Source organism: Oncorhynchus clarkii, chromosome 1 (genome assembly GCF_045791955.1).
Source record: "Oncorhynchus clarkii lewisi isolate Uvic-CL-2024 chromosome 1, UVic_Ocla_1.0, whole genome shotgun sequence".
NCBI classification, from domain to species: Eukaryota; Metazoa; Chordata; class Actinopteri; order Salmoniformes; family Salmonidae; genus Oncorhynchus; species Oncorhynchus clarkii.
In genome coordinates this window covers 6,233,246-6,254,705 of record NC_092147.1, presented here as the reverse complement: position 1 = coordinate 6,254,705, position 21,460 = coordinate 6,233,246, and the positions used below count along the sequence as shown (strand labels likewise).

At 42.2% G+C, this 21,460-nt stretch overlaps 4 non-coding genes across 4 annotated transcripts; all 4 read left to right on the top strand.

Moving 5' to 3' along the window:
- Positions 1 to 839: 839 nt before the first annotated feature.
- On the top strand, positions 840 to 976 carry LOC139418381 (small nucleolar RNA SNORA57). The gene has a single exon (XR_011635315.1). It is a non-coding gene; the product is annotated as a small nucleolar RNA SNORA57 (small nucleolar RNA).
- A 638-nt stretch (positions 977 to 1,614) lies between these two features.
- Positions 1,615 to 1,687, top strand: LOC139418344 (small nucleolar RNA SNORD82). The gene has a single exon (XR_011635308.1). It is a non-coding gene; the product is annotated as a small nucleolar RNA SNORD82 (small nucleolar RNA).
- A 715-nt stretch (positions 1,688 to 2,402) lies between these two features.
- On the top strand, positions 2,403 to 2,475 carry LOC139418348 (small nucleolar RNA SNORD82). The gene has a single exon (XR_011635309.1). It is a non-coding gene; the product is annotated as a small nucleolar RNA SNORD82 (small nucleolar RNA).
- A 318-nt stretch (positions 2,476 to 2,793) lies between these two features.
- LOC139418369 (small nucleolar RNA SNORA57) lies at positions 2,794 to 2,930 on the top strand. The gene has a single exon (XR_011635313.1). It is a non-coding gene; the product is annotated as a small nucleolar RNA SNORA57 (small nucleolar RNA).
- Positions 2,931 to 21,460: the final 18,530 nt, after the last annotated feature.

Here is a 21,460-nt window from a genome sequence, read left to right as displayed (position 1 = left end):
TAGATGACTCTTTTAGATAAGGATAACCCGGTTGTGCCCAGGATCTCATTCTCATGGCTGCCCTGATAACGGTAAAGGTAAAGCAGAAAAATGCACCATTTAGGCTAAGCTGTCACTCTCTCCTTATTTGAAATGAGCCACCCAGAGAAACAGGTTAACCCCCAAGAAAAGGCCCCGCCACCTAAAGCGGTGGAAGAGGCGGAAAGTGATGCGGAGGAGGTAAGACCTCTCAAGTGGACACGTTCTCTCCAGAAACGCACCTTGATCTTAATGTGTTAACAATGTTCCAGGCCCCACCAAAAGCAGTAGCAAAGGAGGCTGTCGCACCAGCCAAGCCAGCACCGAAAGCAGCTGAAAGTGAGGGTGACTTGGGTAAGAACCTTGCTGTTTTCTGTATTTTCCCCCCCATAAAGTTAATTAATGGTAGATATTGAATTAAGCTCTCAATGGACAGCATTGATTTCAAAGGAACTGTTTAAACACTTCCCTTCAAGGTTCTGTTTATTGAAATAGGAGTGTTTGCTAAGGCTACTTGTACTGACCAGCAATGCTTTTTGGCTAAGTAAATGACACTGCCCTGACACTTGTTGCCCTTTCAGAGGAAGAGTCTGAGGAAGCCCTCGTCCCCGTCCCCCCCACCACCCAAAAAGGCCGAAGCCACACACGCAAAAGCTCCAGCCAATGCAGAAGTCAGATGATTACGGTATGAATATCTCCCCATAGATACTTTTCATATTTCTATTGGATACACGGTGAAAGTGTCAGGACACGAGGCTTGCACACTAGTCTCAGTGGTTTATGGTTTGAACGATTTACGTGACTACTAGTAACCCGGATCCCCTCCATTTCTTGGCACACCTGTAGTTGCTCAGTACTCACGTGTGATTGTACGGAGGTAAAACAAAGCCAGTGCTATGTCTTCGGTACCAGTGTGTGTTATCGTCTGCTGGTCCTATCCTCAATCGCTGGCACACTTACAAATATGGAACGGGGCCTCATTAAATGGGCTCTATGCAACACTCTTAAACGATTTTAAGGGTATAGTATATCTTAAAGGGAGATTAATATGTAGACTTTAAAAAAAAAATCCCAACACCACATCAGCATGTAAGAACGGTGTCTTTCTATGTTTCGTAGCAGAGGAAGATGTTTGTAGGCAATGCCTACTCGCTATTGGTCAATCACTCAATGCACACCGATGTCATTGGGAACACGATTGTTATTATTTGTTACTACGAACATGCACCATTTTCACATGCTTGGTACTGGATAAGTGTACTTTTTTTTAAAGGTGGTAGACCCTTAGAATGTTTAATTCTACTGGGGCCCTCGTGTTTAAGTGGTTTTACCAACTAGACTGCAAACGCTGATGTTTAATGTTACTCTATTGTCTTTAGATGAAGAATCAGAGGAGGAGGCCCCACCCCCAGAGAAGGCTGAAGGTCACGGCTGCCAAGGAGGAGTCTGACGACGATGATGATGAGGGTAAGGATGGGGCCCGCTGCTGCCTATCTTGGACGTTACACGTAGGGCTTATTGGTCGAAAGAATGGGTGGTTGTTCAATGTGGTACAGGCCACACTGGCAGATTGATATAGGGGGTCAGCTGAGCACAAGCACTCTTGATGAACAACAAGGGACTTAATACTGAATGTATTTGATGTCACTACTTATTTTATCTGATGTGCCAAACCCCTGGTCAGTAAATGGTCTGTAGTTGATGGTTTGGGTCTAGTGAGACTAAAGCCATCTGTCGTGCCTTCCAGACTCTGAGGAAGAGGGGACGGACACCACCCCGGCACCCGCAGCAAAGAAAGCAGGCATGGTCAAGGCTAAGGAGGAGTCTGACGATGATGATGGTAAGTAATATTTTGATTACGGTTTATTACTCATTTGGTGAAAGGGTGGCTTGGTCTCCGGCAGTCATCACAGCTGGGTATTATTGCCCCATATGCCACATTCACATGTTAGTCAGTACTCTGAAATGTCCAACTTGCTAATATGTTGTAGGTAAACATGTCACATTCAACCAGTTATCAAGTTGGACATTTCAGGTTCCTAGTTGTGACTGGCAGGTTGAACACGACATTAGCCCCTGCCTCCACCTTTTGGTGTTGGCACATCTACGGGAGAACGTGCTTGGACTGAAATGCATCCGGGCTGTAGGTTCTTCCTGACACTGCGAGGATTTCAAAGATGGTCAGCTACAGAGCTGGTCTATACAAAAGCTCCCCTCTCACCTCTGTTATTTGAAGGTTTTTGGGTCCTAAGCAGGCTGTTTTGTTCCACAGAGGCCCCAGCGACTCCTGCAAAAGAGGAAGGCCGACAGCAAGAAAGCCAAGTCTGAAAGCGATGGTAAGTTAAGGTTCAGCCCTTTCAACACCTGCTCCCACACTGAACCATAATACGCATGATGAACAGCAAGGGACTTAATACTGATTCATTTGATGTCACCTTCATGTTATTCTGACGGTGTTCGTAGGTTGCCGTTGATGACGATCATTTAAAGCGTAACCTAATTGATCGTTTTCCCCCTCAGATGCGTTCTATTCGTCGGCAACCTGACCTCAAACAAGGACTTTGATAAAATCAGAGGCTTTGGCAGCTTTCTTCTCAAAGAAGAACCTTGAAGTTCAGGACGTCAGACTTGGCGCATCAAAGTAAGTGGCGGTGGATTCCTATGTTATGATGCTCCACTCGGGACTTCTGATCGTTCCTACTTTTTAATTGGCCAGACCAAACTGGTGTTCTTGATGGGAGAGGGTAGTTGATTTGACTTTATTGACCAGGATTCCCTCCATTTCTTGGCACACCTGTAGTTGCTCAGTACTCACGTGTGATTGTACGGAGGTAGAACAAAGCCAGTGCTATGTCTTCGGTACCAGTGTGTGTTATCGTCTGCTGGTCCTATCCTCAATCGCTGGCACACTTGAAGTCAATGAAGCTTAATTGATTTGTGTTTTATATGGAGTCTTCTAATGCACATTGTCTTGCACACCAGGAAGTTTGGCTACGTAGAATTTGCCTCAGCGGAGGACATGCAAGACGGCCTTGGAGCTGAACGGCAAGAAGTGCATGGGACAGGAGTTGAAGATGGGTAAGGCTCGCAGCAAAGGGAACTCCCAGGGGGACAAAGGTACATTTATATTACTGTTGCTATTTGTAGTGCATTGACTAAATCTTGCTGTTTGAAACTAAGGTTTTCACAAATGTGATAATTGAATAAACTGAAGTGGTGATTTAAAGTCTTGGTCTTTCCTTTCACAACACTCTGGAGCTTCCAATGATTGTGTACATTATTTTTTCCTGTGATGTAACTTTTTGAAGTGGTTATGAGACATGAGTAAGTTGCCTAATGACGACAAGCCATTAGCTGAAGCTAGCTAATTATTTTTGGTATTTAGAGAACCCGTTGAGCCCAGGGTCTCGTGATCACAGTAATCCAATGTTTAAAAAAATACAACACAATTTAAGGAAAATTCGGGTCCTTAATCCACACTTGAAATTGATCATCCACTTTTTGTAACTTGCTCCAGCAGTGAGGTGTGTTAAATAAAGCCTGATTTACAGTGGCTTCAGAAACTATTCATACCCCTTGCTTTATTCGTGTTGTGTTAAAGCCTAAAATCAATTAAGATTACATTGATCTTGTTTACGCCCATCTACAAAGGATACCCCGTAACGACAGAAGGCAGGTTTTTTTTTGCACATTTATTGAAACAAATGAATTGCTTGTATGAATACTGCATTTTACACCCTTGAGTCAATGCATGTTAGAATCACCGTTGGCAGTGATTGCAGCTGTCTTTCAGGGTGAGTAAGCTTTGTGCAAATATTGTAAAAAAAAAAACATGTGCGCAACTAAGACAGTTTAAGAACAAATTCGTATTTACAATGATGGCCTACCCCGGCCAGACTCTTAACAACACCGAGCCAACCTATGGGACTCCCAATCATGACCGGTTGTGATAGAGACCCGGGTCTGTAGGGACGCCTCTAGCACTGAGATTCAGTGCCGTAGACCGCTGTCCATCGTTTCTATGCACACATTTTCAGGTTTTAGCATAGACATTCAAGCTGATTTAAATAAATTAACTGGGCCACTCAGGAACTTCCACTGTCTTGGAAAGCAACTCTAGTGTAGTTTTAAGTTATTGTCCTGCTGAAAGGTGAATTCATCACCCAGTGTCTGGTGTAAACCAGATTTTCCGCTTGGATTTTACTTGTTTTAACTATTCCGTTTCTTGATTTATCTGTAAACGCTACCCAGTCCTTAATGATTACAAGAATACCTGTCACATGATGCAGCCACCTCTCTGCTTGAATTGGTGGAGTGTGGTACTAAGTAATGTGTTCTATTAGATTTGCCCCAAACTCAATGTATTCAGGGCAAGAAACCTCCCTGGTCTTTGTGGTTAAATCTGTATTTCAAATTCACTGCTCAACTGAGGGACCTTTTAAAGAGAATAGATTTTATGTGTGGGGTAGAGAGATCAGGAAGTCTCACACAATTTTTTTGAACACTTATTCACTTATTGCACACAGTGAGTCCACACCGAGCAGTTTGTCGTGGCCTTCGCTGAATTTGTACTTTGGCTCAAATGTGCAAATAAGCCATAAATGTTAACATCTATATGTGCTCATTTGCTGAGAATATATTTTCCCAAAATAAATGCATGATTATTGACTTAAATCACACCATTTAGTTGTGTGCCTCGGTCTCCCTTCAACCCAGTTGTGCCAACAAACCCCCCCCCCATAAAAATAGTGTACTTATCCGGCGACATACAAGTCTTCTGAACAACATGGTGTTAAGACAGGCAAGTTATCAATCTTTTATATCTATATTTCATAGATTTTTGTTAGATTGGGTTTAACTCTTGTTACATTAAATAAACTACTACTTACTAAAACTTTTATTTTTTCAATAAAAAAATAAATAAATAATGCAATTTCTTGCATGCCATGTGGTCTCCAGTTCTTCGCCGGAGTGGTGGCCATTTTGTGCCCAAAAACTAAACCCTGTCACGCTACTTGTTTTTGTTTGATCGGCAGCATAGCCTTGTGGTTAGAGGCATCGTTAGAGCATTGGACTAGTAACCGAAAGGTTGCAAAATCGAATCCCCAAGCTGACAAGGTACAAAATCTGTCGATATGCACCTGAACAAGGCAGTTAACCCACTGTTCCTAGGCCGTCATTGAAAATAAGTTGTTCTTAACTGACTTGTCTAGTTAAATAACGGTCAAATAAGTAAATAAGAGTTGAGACTGACAGCTATCCAATTATTCAAATTAATAATATTTATCTTCATTCTTATAACCAGATGCGTATGTTGACTGTAATACTGTCCATGTTAAGATGATGTACAGTGGTCCATTAGTGACTCCACTGGAGGTCATTCTATTCTTGTCAATCAATTTTTTTGCTTTGATTTTTCACAGTAAATTGCCCCGATAATCTTTTGTATAGGCTCCTGAGGGGAGCACAGCTCATAATAATGGCTGGAGCGAATGGAATGTAGTCAAAACCACGAGTTTAAAGTCTTTAATACTGTTCCGCCCCTGCCATTACCACGAGCACGTCCTCCCAAAAGTTAGTTGTCACCATGCGATATAATGGTGTCAGCTTGAGCTCAACACCAGAAGCCAACTCTACTGTAAGTGCTTCAACACGTGGGTATTTCCATCTCAGCAAGAAGGTGCACCACTGCCAGTCATTGAAGGAAACTCACAGCCATGGAAGGAAATGAGGAAGTGGGGGAAGTCCAAGGCTGCTTTGGGCAGTGGTGTAGTCTCCGATACAATGAAGACCGACAGTGTGTATCCAGGCATCATCACATATGAAAACACATGTCTGGGTGAAGTGTATACATCTGGGTCGGATCAAACGACTACTTCTGGTCTGCTCGTGTTGACATCCACTGGTATCGGTTTGTTGTCCTTTAAATATTTCCACCACCACTGCCTGTGATATCTTGCCACGTAAAGATCTTGAACAAGAGGTGTGGGCCAGACTTTCAGGGTGAACACCATGAGGCAGACACACGCGCACACACAACCTGACTGTATTGACCTACCTGTGAAACCAGCTCCATGCTGCGCACACACACACACACACACACAGAACATAGCTCAATGCCACAGCCTGACAACAGGAAGTGTACCCAGTGAGAACCCAGCCTGTAGTGTTTCTTCAGGTCTTTCCATTCCTCCAGTAGCTGTTGAGTGTAGAAGATGGTTGTGATGACGTAGGTGTTGTAACAGTAGTTCTGGGAGCCTACATTACTTTGAAAAGGTCATAATGTTCACACACTTTTATTATTCTGATGACCTGTTCGGTAAGCTGACCTGTTCTGTTGACCGGTTCTCATGACCTGCTCTGATGACCGGTTCTCATGACCTGCTCTGATGACCGGTTCTCGTGACCTGCTCTGATGACCGGTTCTCATGACCTGCTCTGATGACCGGTTCTCGTGACCTGCTCTGATGACCGGTTCTCATGACCTGCTCTGATGACCGGTTCTCGTGACCTGTTCAATGTTAATGTCTGCTATGTTTTTGTTTAGTGTCTTGCCGCAGTTGGGTTAATAAAGCTCTTTAGTTCAAATGATGTTGTCATTACATGGTTATACCTATGAAATACAATTTTTATAACCAATAACCAATTTATATGGAAACCATATGCATCTCTTTATCCCCGTTACCCTAGTAACGTGAGAATTTTGTGATAACATTTTGGAAGGTTTGTGAAATATTAATTTAATGTTTTGTGTAACTCATTTTAAAATGTTTAAAGACATTATGTGAATATTCATTTTAGTTCAAATTTGGAATTGAAACCATACTTTAGATTTTTTTTAATTGAGGCCGCTGACAGATTTTATATTTGGAGTAATTTAATTGGTTTGAGGGACACAGGATTAATATGGAAATTTTGATTTAATTACATATCCTAATCAGACAACTTCCATAGTGTCCACAACGGGGTTGAAGACAAATGGTGTCCATCAGGAAAAATGGCCCATGATAATAGGGCTTTGATGCCCAAGATGGGAAATATGTTTTCTTTGAAGTTATATGTGTCGTGTGGTGTTCAGAATAGTTTTGCATTTTTTTGGTATAAAATCACCAAATGTCAGACCTAATCCTACCGGTTTGGTGTGATAACCCAATTCCACTTTGACATTATGGGCTTTTATGAGTTGGCCAGTTTAAAAAAATAAATATAAAAAAATAAAGAAAATCGAAATTGAATCAATTAAAAAAATCAAACTGTAACTATGGATTTAAATTAATGACAAAATTATACAAGCATGTAAAGTATAACTTGCACACGTAAAATATGAGTTGCACCTGTGAGTTTTTTATGAATAAATAAAACAGAAACTCATAACCTGATGTGTGATTAAATACAACACTTGCAAACATGTAAATTAAGATGTGAATAAATTCAATAAGATTTGCAAGCATGCAACTACATTTTGAGAATTAATCCAACTAATTTACTAAACTTGTGACACGTGAGTATTCTTCTGCGAATCAAAACCAAATTTGTCGATGTCGAATCTGTGGGCCCATAGCTTTCTTTGGCACTCATTTTGTGACTAAACTATTCCAAAAAATGTAGCAGATTAGAAATCTACAAGCAAGCAGCACAGAAACACGAGCTCTGGTGGACAGGGCTTTTTATTCTGACAAATCAGGGGAGGTGGTGTCATTCTGTAATGTGCAGGACATGTGTTTCACTCTAGTTCAGTGGTTTCACCTTGGAGACAGGTGAAAGCATAGCTCGGTGAAATCCACCTCAGGTGAGTTTTTGACATTAATCCGCTTAGTTAGTTGGAATATGACTAATGCATGTGTAAAGCAGCACAGGAAGATTGTGAATAAAAGCAACATTAACGATAGTGTAAAGTATTCATAGGTTAAACCTCCGCGCAAATAGCAATCAAAGTTATCGTTGGCGAGCTAAAAATCCGGTGTTCTCCCCTCAATCTAAGCTAGCTGAGCTAAACATCCGGTGTTCTCCCCTCAATCTAAGCTAGCTGAGCTAAACAGATCTAAGCTAGCTGAGCTAAACATCCGGTGTTCTCCCCTCAATCTAAGCTAGCTGAGCTAAACATCCGGTGTTCTCCCCTCGATCTAAGCTAGCTGAGCTAAACATCCGGTGTTCTCCCCTCGATCTAAGCTAGCTGAGCTAAACATCCGGTGTTCTCCCCTCAATCTAAGCTAGCTAACGTTATACTGCATCTGAAGTCGATCTCCATGGCGACACAAAATGACGACAAAAGGTTTTCCTACTAGTCATTTACACCCTGTGGAAATATTGTATATCCAATCCACTTTAATGCAATTTTGATGTTCATCAGTGCTGTCTGACAATGCATTATTGTGACAATGTGCAACCATGACAAGCTTTTGGGGCTAGCTAGTATAGCTGTGTGACTGTGCTGCACATGAGAGCAATGGACATTCAGACTGCGTGATTCATCTTTTACATGGGACTAGTTTGGCCTTTCTTAATATTGGTTTGAATTAAATTCTCAATTAATCCCTGTCACTGCCAGGACATCTTTCAGTTGCCCAGCAGGGCTCATTTGGACTCATGCTGCCAAGAATGTTAGTGATTCACCTAAACGGCTGCACCAGGGGGTCCATGAGCTGTTGTTGCGTCTACTAGGGCTGTTGCCACTGCTTGCTTTATTTAGTACAGATGCACAGAGATACATTTGGCTCCGAGCATGAATCAGTGAAGTTAGCTTGGAACTACTCCAAACATTCACCTTAACTAATAAGAAAAACAAACAAACAAAAAAAATAGTCTTCATTCAGGATTTGCTGCTATAAATCGTGTTGGAGAGGCTCAAATTTAACTTGACGCAATTGCTAGAGGGACCTCGACTTCTTGGAGTTCATATGCTCCCAGGAGTTTGTAGTGCTCAGTTCCGTTGCAAACCAAATCCAGATTCCCCTGGAAGTGGTCGAACGCCTTTAGTAAGCTACATCGTTTGGTCACTAATTTATATCAAGATGCAGAAGCACACACTGATGTGGAATTTGAGGAGGGGATGACTGGATGTCCAAGCATAAGCATTCATGAAGACTATACCCCGACTCCTTTGCTTGCTCTTCCTCTCATGTATTGCAAAGCTGTTTGGGGGGGGGGGCGGGATATCTATAAGAACAGTAAACAGGTGCATGACAGATAATCGGTAATGGCATTGTATAGCCCATTGTCAGAGGAAGAGCTGGATACATTGGTGTCAGGGATCAATACATGTACCGTGGTGCTGCCACAAACAGTCTCACCTCAACCTCCCTGGCCTTTGTTTTCCACAAAGGTAAATTACAATGTATCGAGTAAAACTTCCACCAACTTTGTTTTTCAACCATATTTGCCTTGGAGATGGGCAAGCTACAGCATATTTCTGGTGGGAGACCGCTCACCTTGAAATCTTTGTCATCAGGAAACGGCAGTGGTATATGGGCAGAGGGCTACTATTGACTTGACAGCATTTGTTATAGTTTTCTATGAAATGTTAAGGAACCAGTAAACATTTTCTACTTTTATTATTGTATATTATTAGTGTGTTTGCTGAATTCCAATATACTTATTATTTTCAGACCTTGTGAAATTCATGTGAAAATCTTTAGAACTAGTCACGCCATTGGCAGGCTCCCTGCCAAGTAAAGACCTGCAGAATCGTACAGTATATGACCTTTTTGTTTTTAGTGTTGTTCATGTTACAGGACTTGGGAACATCCCACACGTAAATTGGGACAGCAGTGGTCTACGGCCCGATGACACAAACACTAGCGTCCAGGTGCCTGAAACTGAGTGCAGGTGCCTGAAACACTAGCGTCCAGGTGCCTGAAGCTGAGTGCAGGTGCCTGAAGCTGAGTGCAGGTGCCTGAAGCTGAGTGCAGGTGCCTGAAGCTGAGTGCAGGTGCCTGAAGCTGAGTGCAGGTGCCTGAAACTGAGTGCAGAAGTTGTTGCGGGACTGATGGCAGCGGTTGACTCAATGGGACCATGGCAGACTTTTGGCAGTGACATTTATGTTGCTGCACTGCAGTACGGACAGGGGATGGGGCTGTGGGAGAACGGACAGGGGATGGGGCTGTGGGAGAACGGGCTGTGGGAGAACGGACAGGGGATGGGGCTGTGGGAGAACGGGCAGGGGATGGGGCTGTGGGAGAACGGGCAGGGGATGGGGCTGTGGGAGAACGGGCAGGGGATGGGGCTGTGGGAGAACGGGCAGGGGATGGGGCTGTGGGAGAACGGACAGGGGATGGGGCTGTGGGAGAACGGGCAGGGGATGGAGAATGTAAAGATAAATCCTGCGATCCTGTCTCCTCCATTGGCTGCCTCGTCACCTATGACAGCCTGGCAAATGATGCCTGTCACCAATGTGAGTCATACTTTCTCTAACCTTGCACACAGGATGTTTGCTTTGTTTTTAGAACTCCAGCGATTTCAGTTACCACTGAAGGATTTGAAATGTGGCCATCTGTAAGTGAATTTCATGCAACTCTACACGGTTTTCCACATTGTTAATCAACTGTTTGTATGCATGTCTTCATTTCATATTGGGTTGAGTTGTGGTCAGTTTAAGGCCGGGTGCACAGTAGTAATGTGTGGGTCAGCTGTTTGTTCACCCACACCTGCCTGCAATTGCTAATAACCCAGTCGCAAACACCTGACAATATGTGATAAAGTGTAAATCTGAGACCCATACCCGACGTTAATATACACTGAGTGTACAAAACATTATGAATGGCTCTTTCCATGACACACTGAAAGCTATGATCCCTTATTGATGTCATTTTTTTGTGTGTATTTTACCCCCCTAGTTCTCCCCAATTTTGATCTTGTCTCATCGCTACAACTCCCCAACGGGCTCGGGAGAGTAAGGTCGAGTCATGCATCCAAAATATGACCTGCCAAATCGAGTATCTTAACACCCGCCAGCTGCACCAATGTGTCAGAGGAAACACTGTTCAACTGACGACCGAGGTCAAGCCTGCAGGCACCCGGCCCGCCACAATGTCACTTTTTAAATCCACTTCAATCATTGTAGATGAAGGAGAGGAGACCGGTTTAAAAATGATTTTTAAACCTTGAGACAAGGATTGTGTATGTGTGCCATTCAGAGGGTAATTGGGTGCCTTTGAACTAGGTGTTGTAGTAGATGCCAGATGCACAGGTCTGTGTCAAGAACTGCAATGCTGCTGGGTTTTTTTTCACAGTCAACAATGGTCCACCAAGGAAAGGACATCCAGCCAACTTGACACAACTGTTGGAGTCAACATGTGCGAGCATCCCTATGGAACGCTTTCGACACCTTGTAGATAATGTTTGGGGCTGTTTTTCATGGTTCGGGCTAGGCCCCTTGGTTCCAGTGAAGGGAAATCTTAACACTACAGCAAACAATTACATTCTAAACGGTTCTGTGCTTCCAATTTAGTGGAAACAGTTTGAACGTCCTTTCCTGTTTCAGCATGACAATGCCCCCATCCAAAAGTGAGGTCCGTACAAAAATGGTTTGTCAAGATTGGTGTGTAAGAACTAGACTGACCCTGACCAGTTAATGGGGTTGAGCCCTGACCTCAATCCCATTGAACACCTTTGGGATGAATTGGAATGCTGACTGCGAGCCAGGCCTAATCACCCAAAATCAGTGCCTGACCTCACTAATTACTCTTGTGGCTGAATGGAAGCAAGTCCCCGCAGCAATGTTCCAACATCTAGTGGAAAGCCTTCCCAGAAGAGTGGAGGCTGTTATAGCAGCGAAGGTGGGACAAACTCAATATTAATGCCCATAATTTTGGAATGAGATGTTCAACGAGCAGGTGTCCACATACTTTTGGTCATGTAGTGTATTTAGTCTTGCCCACGTTATCTACAAGTTTTAACCAATCAAAAGAGAGCTATCACGCTCTCCCAGAAGCTTGGCTGGTGCATAAAAAAACCATTTCAGACCAACCGGTGTAATGGGTTGGCACTCCAAAAAATGTTGCACAAATAATACTTCCTTATTTAATAAAATAATATATATATATATATTTTTTTTTACTGCATCGGGGATAGCATACACAGACATTTCAGCTTTACAGCTTTCTTCAATGTGTGGTTACAATTTTTGTTTAATTCAAAACAGCGTTTGTAAAGAACAACCGATGAGCAGAAGGTGCCTCTATTCAGGGTTGCCACACATCTGCCAATCAGGGATGTGGCTTTTCTGCACTGTAACATTGCAATAAGATTTATATTGGAAAAATATCCCGAGCCTTGAAAGTACGCCTTTGAGAACATAACTCTACTTTTTATAGAATTTTTTTTAAATTACATTAATGAATTGCGTTGCGTCAAGGCAACAAAGTCTTGGAACTCTTAACAATGCCTGGTCTACAGTTGGGACAATGGTATCGTCTGCATACAGATGAGTATTACACATTTTAACAGATAGACCAGTATTATTTATAACATATCCACGAAACTAGATTTAATACCATCTTAACACCACTAAGCTGATTAATGATTAACCTGTCCATGCCTGGTTATTGATTAATCTCTTGATTAGTCTCATTATTCATACAGAGCAGGTCATACTTACATACAAGTCAAACAAGCTGTATATTAGACTTTAGAGTTCTGGAAATATTTGTTAACTTTTTTTTCCCCCAGTTCATGATTTTCCAAGGGGGAGAATCCCCCGGACAGGTTTACCAGATAAATTCTGAGGCTCCGTAGCCTGGGACTGCAAATTTGTGCAGTATTTTGCAGGAACTTGGACTTAGCTTTATGTGACATTACTACTGTCTTTTTGGCATTTAATAACTATGGGGGACAATCTGACCTGCATTAAGCACCTGTAAATATTCATGCACTTTTCTCTTTACTTTGAATTTAAGCATGAGAATAGTATGCTATTCACCCCGTTATTAATTTTGGATGGAAATGTAAGATATAAGGTGTGCAGAAAGTGTGTACAGGTAAACCATATTCTGACTTTGACTTAATTCCCTGATAATTCCACCACCTTTACCCACGAGGAAACCACGAATAAGGTTGAGCAAACCTGCCGGTTCCAAGTGGAAAAAAAACATCTTTCTTTTTTCAGATGTCATCTCCATGCACTGTAATTTATAAATTGTATAAGAGCCATTGATAAGCACTAGGTAATTTAATAATTTGTTTGGAGAAGGGGATTGTAAATACACATAGCGATGGTTTAAATTATTATTATTTTTTTTAACTTATTATCCCTGTAGACAAATGTGAAACCAATCACATTTCGGAAGCAAACTGAAAATCATATCAACGTGACAAGTAATTGCAGCCCCTTTTCCACAGTGAAGTAGGCTATAAATAGCTGTGCCATTATTCCACATTTTTAATGTATGCCCTCATAATTTGCAGGGATACATTTTGGAGACAGCTTTTCTCAGTTATATTTTACAATTGGTATCATGTGAAATAGTCGCCACCGTCAGTAATATCTACATAAAAATGTCACTGATGTTAGTTTCCTTCAATTCCATTCAGTTTTTTTTATTTAATTGACTTTGTCACGGAGTTGTTCCTGAGGGTTGCTAGCAATAGAGGATCATATTAGCCTAACGTTATGCAATAATCTGGGACATGTAGCCTATTTGAATCTTTATGGAACTCAGACCACACGTGACAGTTTAAATTGGAGCCTGGCGCACATTTCATGACAGCTGGACCGTTGTCATACAGTTCCATGATTAGACAGGATTAGGGTAGATTGTTCAATGAATGCAAACTCCACAATAACATCTGTTGGCCAGCAAGTGGGAGGGTTTTTCGGTTGTCGATTTTCTCTTGGCGTTTTTATTCAACAGGGTACATTTATCTTAAGCCATCCCTTTAAATACGGTGTACCATCTTGTAGTTTGAATTTTGTCGACGGGCAATTTAAATTCTGCATAATGGCACAGTAGTTAAATAAAGGTAAAAAAATAATAATAATAATAATCTACAAAAAAAAAAAAGTTGATATGCTTCAGTTTCCTGCCATATGACTCGTTTCACATTTAGTCTCCAATGGTTACAATGTAAAAATATATCTAAAAACAAGTGTCAAACGGATTTACCTAGCTCTTATCAAGCTGTAAATTACAGTGCGTGTTGAACGTTGTTATTTCATTGGTTGAAACAAATGAATAAAGGAGATGCTTTTTTTTCTACTTGGAACTGGTAAATTGACCTTATTCGTGGTTTCCTGGTGTATAAAAGTGGTGAAATAATTAAGGTTTTAGGTCAAATTCAGAATATGGGTTATCTGTAGACACACCTCTGTAGACACACCTCTGCCAAATTTATTCAATCTCCCCCCAAACGAATAGTGGGTGAATTGCATGCTATTCTCACGCTTAAAGAGCAACGCCGCCATTTTTCAACCTCCTATTCATTTTCTCCAGCACCATACCAGTGTTTACATATGTGAAAACGGTGTGTTTCTATGATCTGTGGTTAAAAAGATGAGGGGGTAGGATTTTAAAAGTAAGGATAAAACCAGTGATTTTTTTTTCAAAAGCTCTATTGAGTTTCTAGCCAGAGGAAGGGTATTGCCTTGCTCCCCACATCACCGCGAATGTCTTAGTGTTTTGAATATCACTGTTTTTAAAATGTTCAAACTTTAAATGATGTCACGGGGAAACCTTTTTTTATATATTTTTTGTAATGGTTTCTGTATGTTCTGTTACAGGAAAGCACAGCAAGACACACAATTTACAATCCACGACGTAGTCCTTAACATTTTAAGACGGAGGATAATATTGACGGGATTAGCGAACCAATAATCAAGATGTAACGAGAAGAGATTTAGAAGGATGCCCATTCGAGACTAGTTTATCCCTAGACTCTTGGAAAAGAGTCTAATCCTTAGGCCCAATCGACTGCACATCTATCATTTTTTCTTCTTTTTGGAGATCAACAGTTTTTTAATTAAAGATTTTTTTTTTTAAGCAAAAAAAGGCAGAATAGACATTGTATTATAGCAATTGCATTGCCAGTGCATGTCCAACTTATTCAATAATACAATGCATTCATACATAGTACATACACATACCTACCAAGCAACAATATGCAGTCACCATTACTACCGGTCACAAGCAGCACTAACCTAATTTAGATAAAATGAATTACAATACAAGGATACATATTGTGATAATGATTCCAGACAGGAAAAGTAGCCAATATAAGAAACATATTTTATTGCTCTTTTTCTTTTTTTTGCACAACAGTATCTCTACTTGCACATCATCATCTTCGGCACATCTATCACTCCAGTGTTAATGCTGAATTATAATTATTTCGCCTCCATGACCTATTTATCGCCTTACCCTCCCTACTCTTCTCCATTTACACACACTTTACATAGATTTTTCTATTGTTTTTATTGACTGTACGTTTGTTTGTTTAACTCTGTGTTGTTGTTTTTGCCGCACTGCTCTGCTTTATCTTGGCCAGGTCGCAGTTGTAATTGAGGAACTTGTTCTCAACTGGCCTACCTGGTTAAGTAAAGATTTGTTTTTTTTTGTTGCAGAAGACGACAGTGCCTATTATTTCCAGCAGGGGGCACTAACATCTTTGGTTTGGTTTGTTGTTGTAATAACTGAAGTTGGGCAACTCAGGCAAAACCAAAGTTTGTCTTCTTCAATGCAGCCTCCATCCAATGGCCTGTGAACTATGGAAAAACTACGGGGCATATTTACATCTTCCAGTTAGATACTCAGAAATGAGTGAGGTTGCTGGAGTTTGTACCAGGAATAAGGTTGTTGCTCAAAGGGCTGTCCTTTGAGTATGTAACTACAATGAACAACCATAGAAATGCAGCACGCAACAATTTCAACACATTTACAGTTAGTTTATATAAAGAAATCAGTCAATTGAAATAAATTAGGCCCTAATCTAATGGATTTCACTTGACTTGGCAGGGGCACAGCCATGGGTGGGCCTGGGAGGGTCTGGCCAGGCCCATGGGTGGGTCTGGCCAATCCGAATGAGTTTTTCCCCACAAAAGGGATTTATTACGGACAGAAATACTCCTCAGTTTCATCAGTTGTCCGGGTGGCTGGTCTCGGATGATCCCACATTCGAAGAAGCCGGATCTGGAGGACCTGGGTTGATGTGGTTACATGTGGTCTGCGGTTGTGAGGCCGGTTGGACGTACTACCAAATTCTCAAAACGATGTTGGAGGCGGCTTATGGTAGAGAATTGAACATTCAATTATCTGACAGGACCTCTGGTGGACATTCCTGTAATCAGCATGCCAATTGCACGCTCCCTCAAAACTTGAGACATCTGTGGCATTGTGTTGACAAAACTGCACAGTTTAGAGTGGTCTTTTATTGCCCCCAGCACAAGGTGCACCTGTGTAATGATCATGCTGTTTCATCAGCGTCTTGATATGCCACATATCTTGCTACTCGTGCTACTAGGTGACCTAAACTGGGACATGCTTCACACCCCGGCCATCCAACAATCCAATCTTGATGCCCTCAATCTCACACAAACTATCAATGAACCTACCAGGTACAACTCCAAATTCGTAAAAAAGGCACCCCCATAGATGTCATCCTAACTAACTCGCCCTCCAAATACACCTGTTTTCAATCAAGATCTCAGCGATCACTGCCTCATTGCCTGCATCCGTAATGGGTCTGCGACCAAACGACCACCCCTCATCACTGTCAAACGCTCCCTAAAATACTTCTGCGAGCAGGCCTTTCTAATTGACCTGGTCGGGGTATCCTGGAATGACCATGACCTCATCCCGTCAGAAGATGATGCCTGGCTATTCTTTAAAAGTGCCTTCCTCACCATCTTAAATAAGCATGCCCCATTCAAAACATTTTGAACTAGGTAGGAATAGACCCACTCCAGACCTGTCTGCCCTTGACCAGCACAAAAACATCCTATGGCGTTCTGCATTAGCATTGAATAGCCCCCGTGATATGCAACTTTTTAGGGAAGTTAGGAACCAATATGCACAGGCAGTTAGGAAAGCTAAGGCTAGCTTTTCAAACAGAAATATGCATCCTGAAGTACTAACTCAAAAAAGTTCTGGGACACTGTAAAGTCCATGGAGAATAAGAGCTTCTCCTCCCAGCTGCCCACTGCACTGAGGCTAAGAAACACTGTCACCACCAATAAATCCACTATAATTGAGAATTTCAATAAGCATTTCTCTACGGCTGGCCATGCTTTCCACCTGGCTACCCCTACCCCGGTCAACTGCCCGGCACCCTCCACAGCACCCCGCCAAAGCCCCCACCATGTCTCCTTTACCCAAATCCAGATAGCTGATGTTCTGAAAGAGCTGCAAAATCTGGACCCCTACAAATCAGCCGGGCTAGACAATCTGGACCCTCACTTTTCTGAAATTATCTGCCGAAATTGTTGCAACCCCTATTTCTAGCCTGTTCAAACTCTCTTTCGTATCGTCTGAGATTCCCAATGATTGGAGCGCTACCGCGGTCATCCCCCTTTTTAAAGGGGGTGACACTCTAGACCCAAACTGCTACAGACCTATATCTATCCTACCCTGTCTTTCTAAGGTTTTCCAAAGTTAACAAACAGATTACCGACCATTTCGAATCCCACCGTACCTTCTCCTCTATGCAATCTGGTTTCAGAGCTGGCCATGGGTGCACCTCAGCCACGCTCAAGGCCCTAAACGACATCATATCCGCCATCTATAAGAGACATTACTGTGCAGCTGTATTCATCGACCTGGCCAAGGCTTTTGACTCTGTCAATCACCACATTCTTATTGGCAGACTCGACAGCCTTGGTTTCTCAAATGATTGCCTCGCCTGGTTTACCAACTACTTCTCTGATAGAGTTCAGTGTGTCAAATCGGAGGGCCTGTTGTCCGGACCTCTGGCAGTCTGTATGGGGGTGCCACAGGGTTCAATCCTCGGGCCGACTCTCTTCTCTGCATACATCAATAATGTTGCTCTTGCTGCTGGTGATTCTCTGGTACACCTCTACGCAGACGACACCATCCTGTATACTTCTGAACCCTCCTTGGACACTGTGTTAACTAACCTCCAGACAAGCTTCAATGCCATACAACTCTCCTTCCGTGTCCTCCAACTGCTCTTAAACGTAAGTAAATCTAAATGCATGCTATTCAACCAATCACTGCCCGCACCTGCTCGTCCATCCAGCATCACTACTCTGGACGGCTCTGACTTAGAATACATGGATAATTACAAATACCTAGGTGTCTGGTTAGACTATAAACTCTCCTTCCAGACTCACATTAAGCATCTCCAATCCAAAATTAAATCTAGAATCGGCTTCCTATTTCGTAACAAAGCATCCTTCACTCATGCTGCCAAACATACCCTCGTAAAACTGACCATTCTACCAATCCTCGACTTCGGTTATGTCATCTATAAAATAGCCTCCAACACACTACTCAACAAACTGGATGCAGTCTATCACAGTGCCATCTGTTTTGTCACCAAAGCCCCATACACTACCCACCATTGTGACCTGTACGCTCTCGTTGGTTGGCCCTCGCTTCATACTCGTCGCCAAACCCACTGGCTACAGGTTATCTACAAGTCTCTGCTAGGTAAAGCCCCGCCTTATCTCAGCTCACTGGTCACCATAGCAGCACCCACTCGTATCGCGTGCTCCAGCAGGTATATCTCACTGGTCACCTCCAAAGCCAATTCCTCCTTTGGTTGTCTTTCCTTCCAATGACTGGAACGAACTGCAAAAATCTCTGAAGCTGGAGACTCCCTCACTAGCTTTAAGCACAAGCTGTCAGAGCAGCTCACAGATCACTGCACCTGTACATAGCCCATCTGTAAACAGCCCATCTATCTACCTACCTCATCCCCATACAGTATTTATCTATTTATCGTGCTCCTTTGCACCCTAGTATCTCTACTTGGACCCTAGTATCTCTAATTGCTATATTGTAATTACTTCGCCACCATGGCCTATTTATTGCCTTAACGCCCTTATCTTACCTCATTTGCACTCACTGTATTTAGACTTTTTGTTTTCTTTTGTTCTACTGTATTATTGACTGTTTTTTTTTATTCCATGTGTAACTCTGTGTTGTATGTGTCGAATTGCTATGCTTTATCTTGGCCAGGTCGCAGTTGCAAATGAGAACTTGTTCTCAACTAGTCTACCTGGTTAAATAAAGGTGTTCTCAACTAGTCTACCTGGTTAAATAAAGGTGTTCTCAACTAGTCTACCTGGTTAAATAAAGGTGAAATAAATAAAACAACATCTACATATGGTAGTAAAATGTGTCTGATCTGCTGTTGAATCTACACATGGTAGTAAAATGTTTCTGATCTGCTGTTGAATCTACACATGGTAGTAAAATGTGTCTGATCTGCTGTTGAATCTACACATGGTAGTAAAATGTGTCTCTGGTCTGCTGTTGAATCTACACATGGTAGTAAAATGTGTCTGATCTGCTGTTGAATCTACACATGGTAGTAAAATGTGTCTCTGATCTGCTGTTGAATCTACACATGGTAGTAAAATGTGTCTCTGATCTGCTGTTGAATCTACACATGGTAGTAAAATGTGTCTCTGGTCTGCTGTTGAATCTACACATGGTAGTACAATGTGTCTGATCCGCTGTTGAATCTACACATGGTAGTAAAATGTCTCTGATCTGCTGTTGAATCTACACATGGTAGTAAAATGTCTCTGATCTGCTGTTGAATCTACACATGGTAGTAAAATGTGTCTCTGCTGTTGAATCTACACATGGTAGTAAAATGTGTCTCTGATCTGCTGTTGAATCTATCTACACATGGTAGTAAAATGTGTCTCTGGTCTGCTGTTGAATCTACACATGGTAGTAAAATGTGTCTCTGGTCTGCTGTTGAATCTACACATGGTAGTACAATGTGTCTCTGATCTGCTGTTGAATCTACACATGGTAGTAAAATGTGTCTCTGATCTGCTGTTGAATCTACACATGGTAGTAAAATGTGTCTCTGATCTGCTGTTGAATCTACACATGGTAGTACAATGTGTCTCTGATCTGCTGTTGAATCTACACATGGTAGTAAAATGTGTCTCTGATCTGCCGTTGAATCTACACATGGTAGTAAAATGTCTCTGATCTGCTGTTGAATCTACACATGGTAGTAAAATGTGTCTCTGATCTGCTGTTGAATCTACACATGGTAGTAAAATGTCTCTGATCTGCTGTTGAATCTACACATGGGAGTAAAATGTGTCTCTTATCGGTCCACTGTGTCTGCATTGTGACCAGATATCCTGGCCCCTCCCTGTATACAAGTTATTTGGTAAATATTACTTCAAAATAATAGTTATTCATTTTATGACGCATGTTGATGCCGTAAGTCAATAGCATCACTTGTCAATGATTGTAGAGGGTGGGACAATGATGATTTCAATGGTTTCACTGTCCAGATCCGTCTACACTTGTCAGATATACAGACACAATGTGTGTTTGTCTACCTCTGGAGGTGGTTAGAAAAGGTCTGATCACAATCAGACCGCAATGTGGCTTTTAATCACATACACCTGTCAAAAAATGTGTGCATAATCAGAATGTGGATAAGGTCAGAACAAAGGAAGCATGTAAGAACCAGGTATAAACAGGGTTAAAGTATTTACCTAAAGGTTTTCCTTCTTCCTTTTTTAAAACTAGGCCTGAGAAACCATGGGTGTGGACTCACATCTAGACAATCAATAGCAGACAACAGCTGTTTGTCTTTTAGTTGTCACTGTATTAGACGAAGCATAGGGGCGGCAGGTACCATAGTGGTTAAAGCGTGGGGCCAGTAACCGAGAGGTTGCTGGATCGAATCCCTGAGCTGACGAATCCCTGAGCTGTATTCCTTCTGGCGCCGACAAAGATGGCCGCCTCGCTTCGCGTCCCTTGGAAACTATACAGTATTTAGTTTTTTTTACGTGTTATTTTATACATTGGTACACCAAGTAATCTTAGGTTTTATGACATACAGTCGGGAGGAACTACTGGATTTTAGAGCAACGTCAACTCACCATCATTACGACCAGGAATACGACTTTCCCGAAGCGGATCCTGTGTTTTGCCCACCACCCAGGACAATAGATCGGATCCCAGCCGGCGAACCAAAACAACACGCTGTAAAAGGGGTAGACAAAGCGGTCTTCTGGTCAGGCTCCGGAGACGGGCATATCGCGCACCACTCCCGAGCATACTACTCGCCAATGTCCAGTCTCTTGACAAGGTTGATGAAATCCGAGCAAGAGTAGCATTCCAGAGAGATATAAGAGACTGTAACTGTCTTTGCTTCACGGAAACATGGCTCACTCGAGACCAGCCAGCTGGTTTCTTTACGCATCGCGCAGACAGAAACAAGCATAAGAAGAACGTGACGTGGTGTGATCATAACCACATACAGGAATTCAAGTCCTTCTGTTTACCTGTCT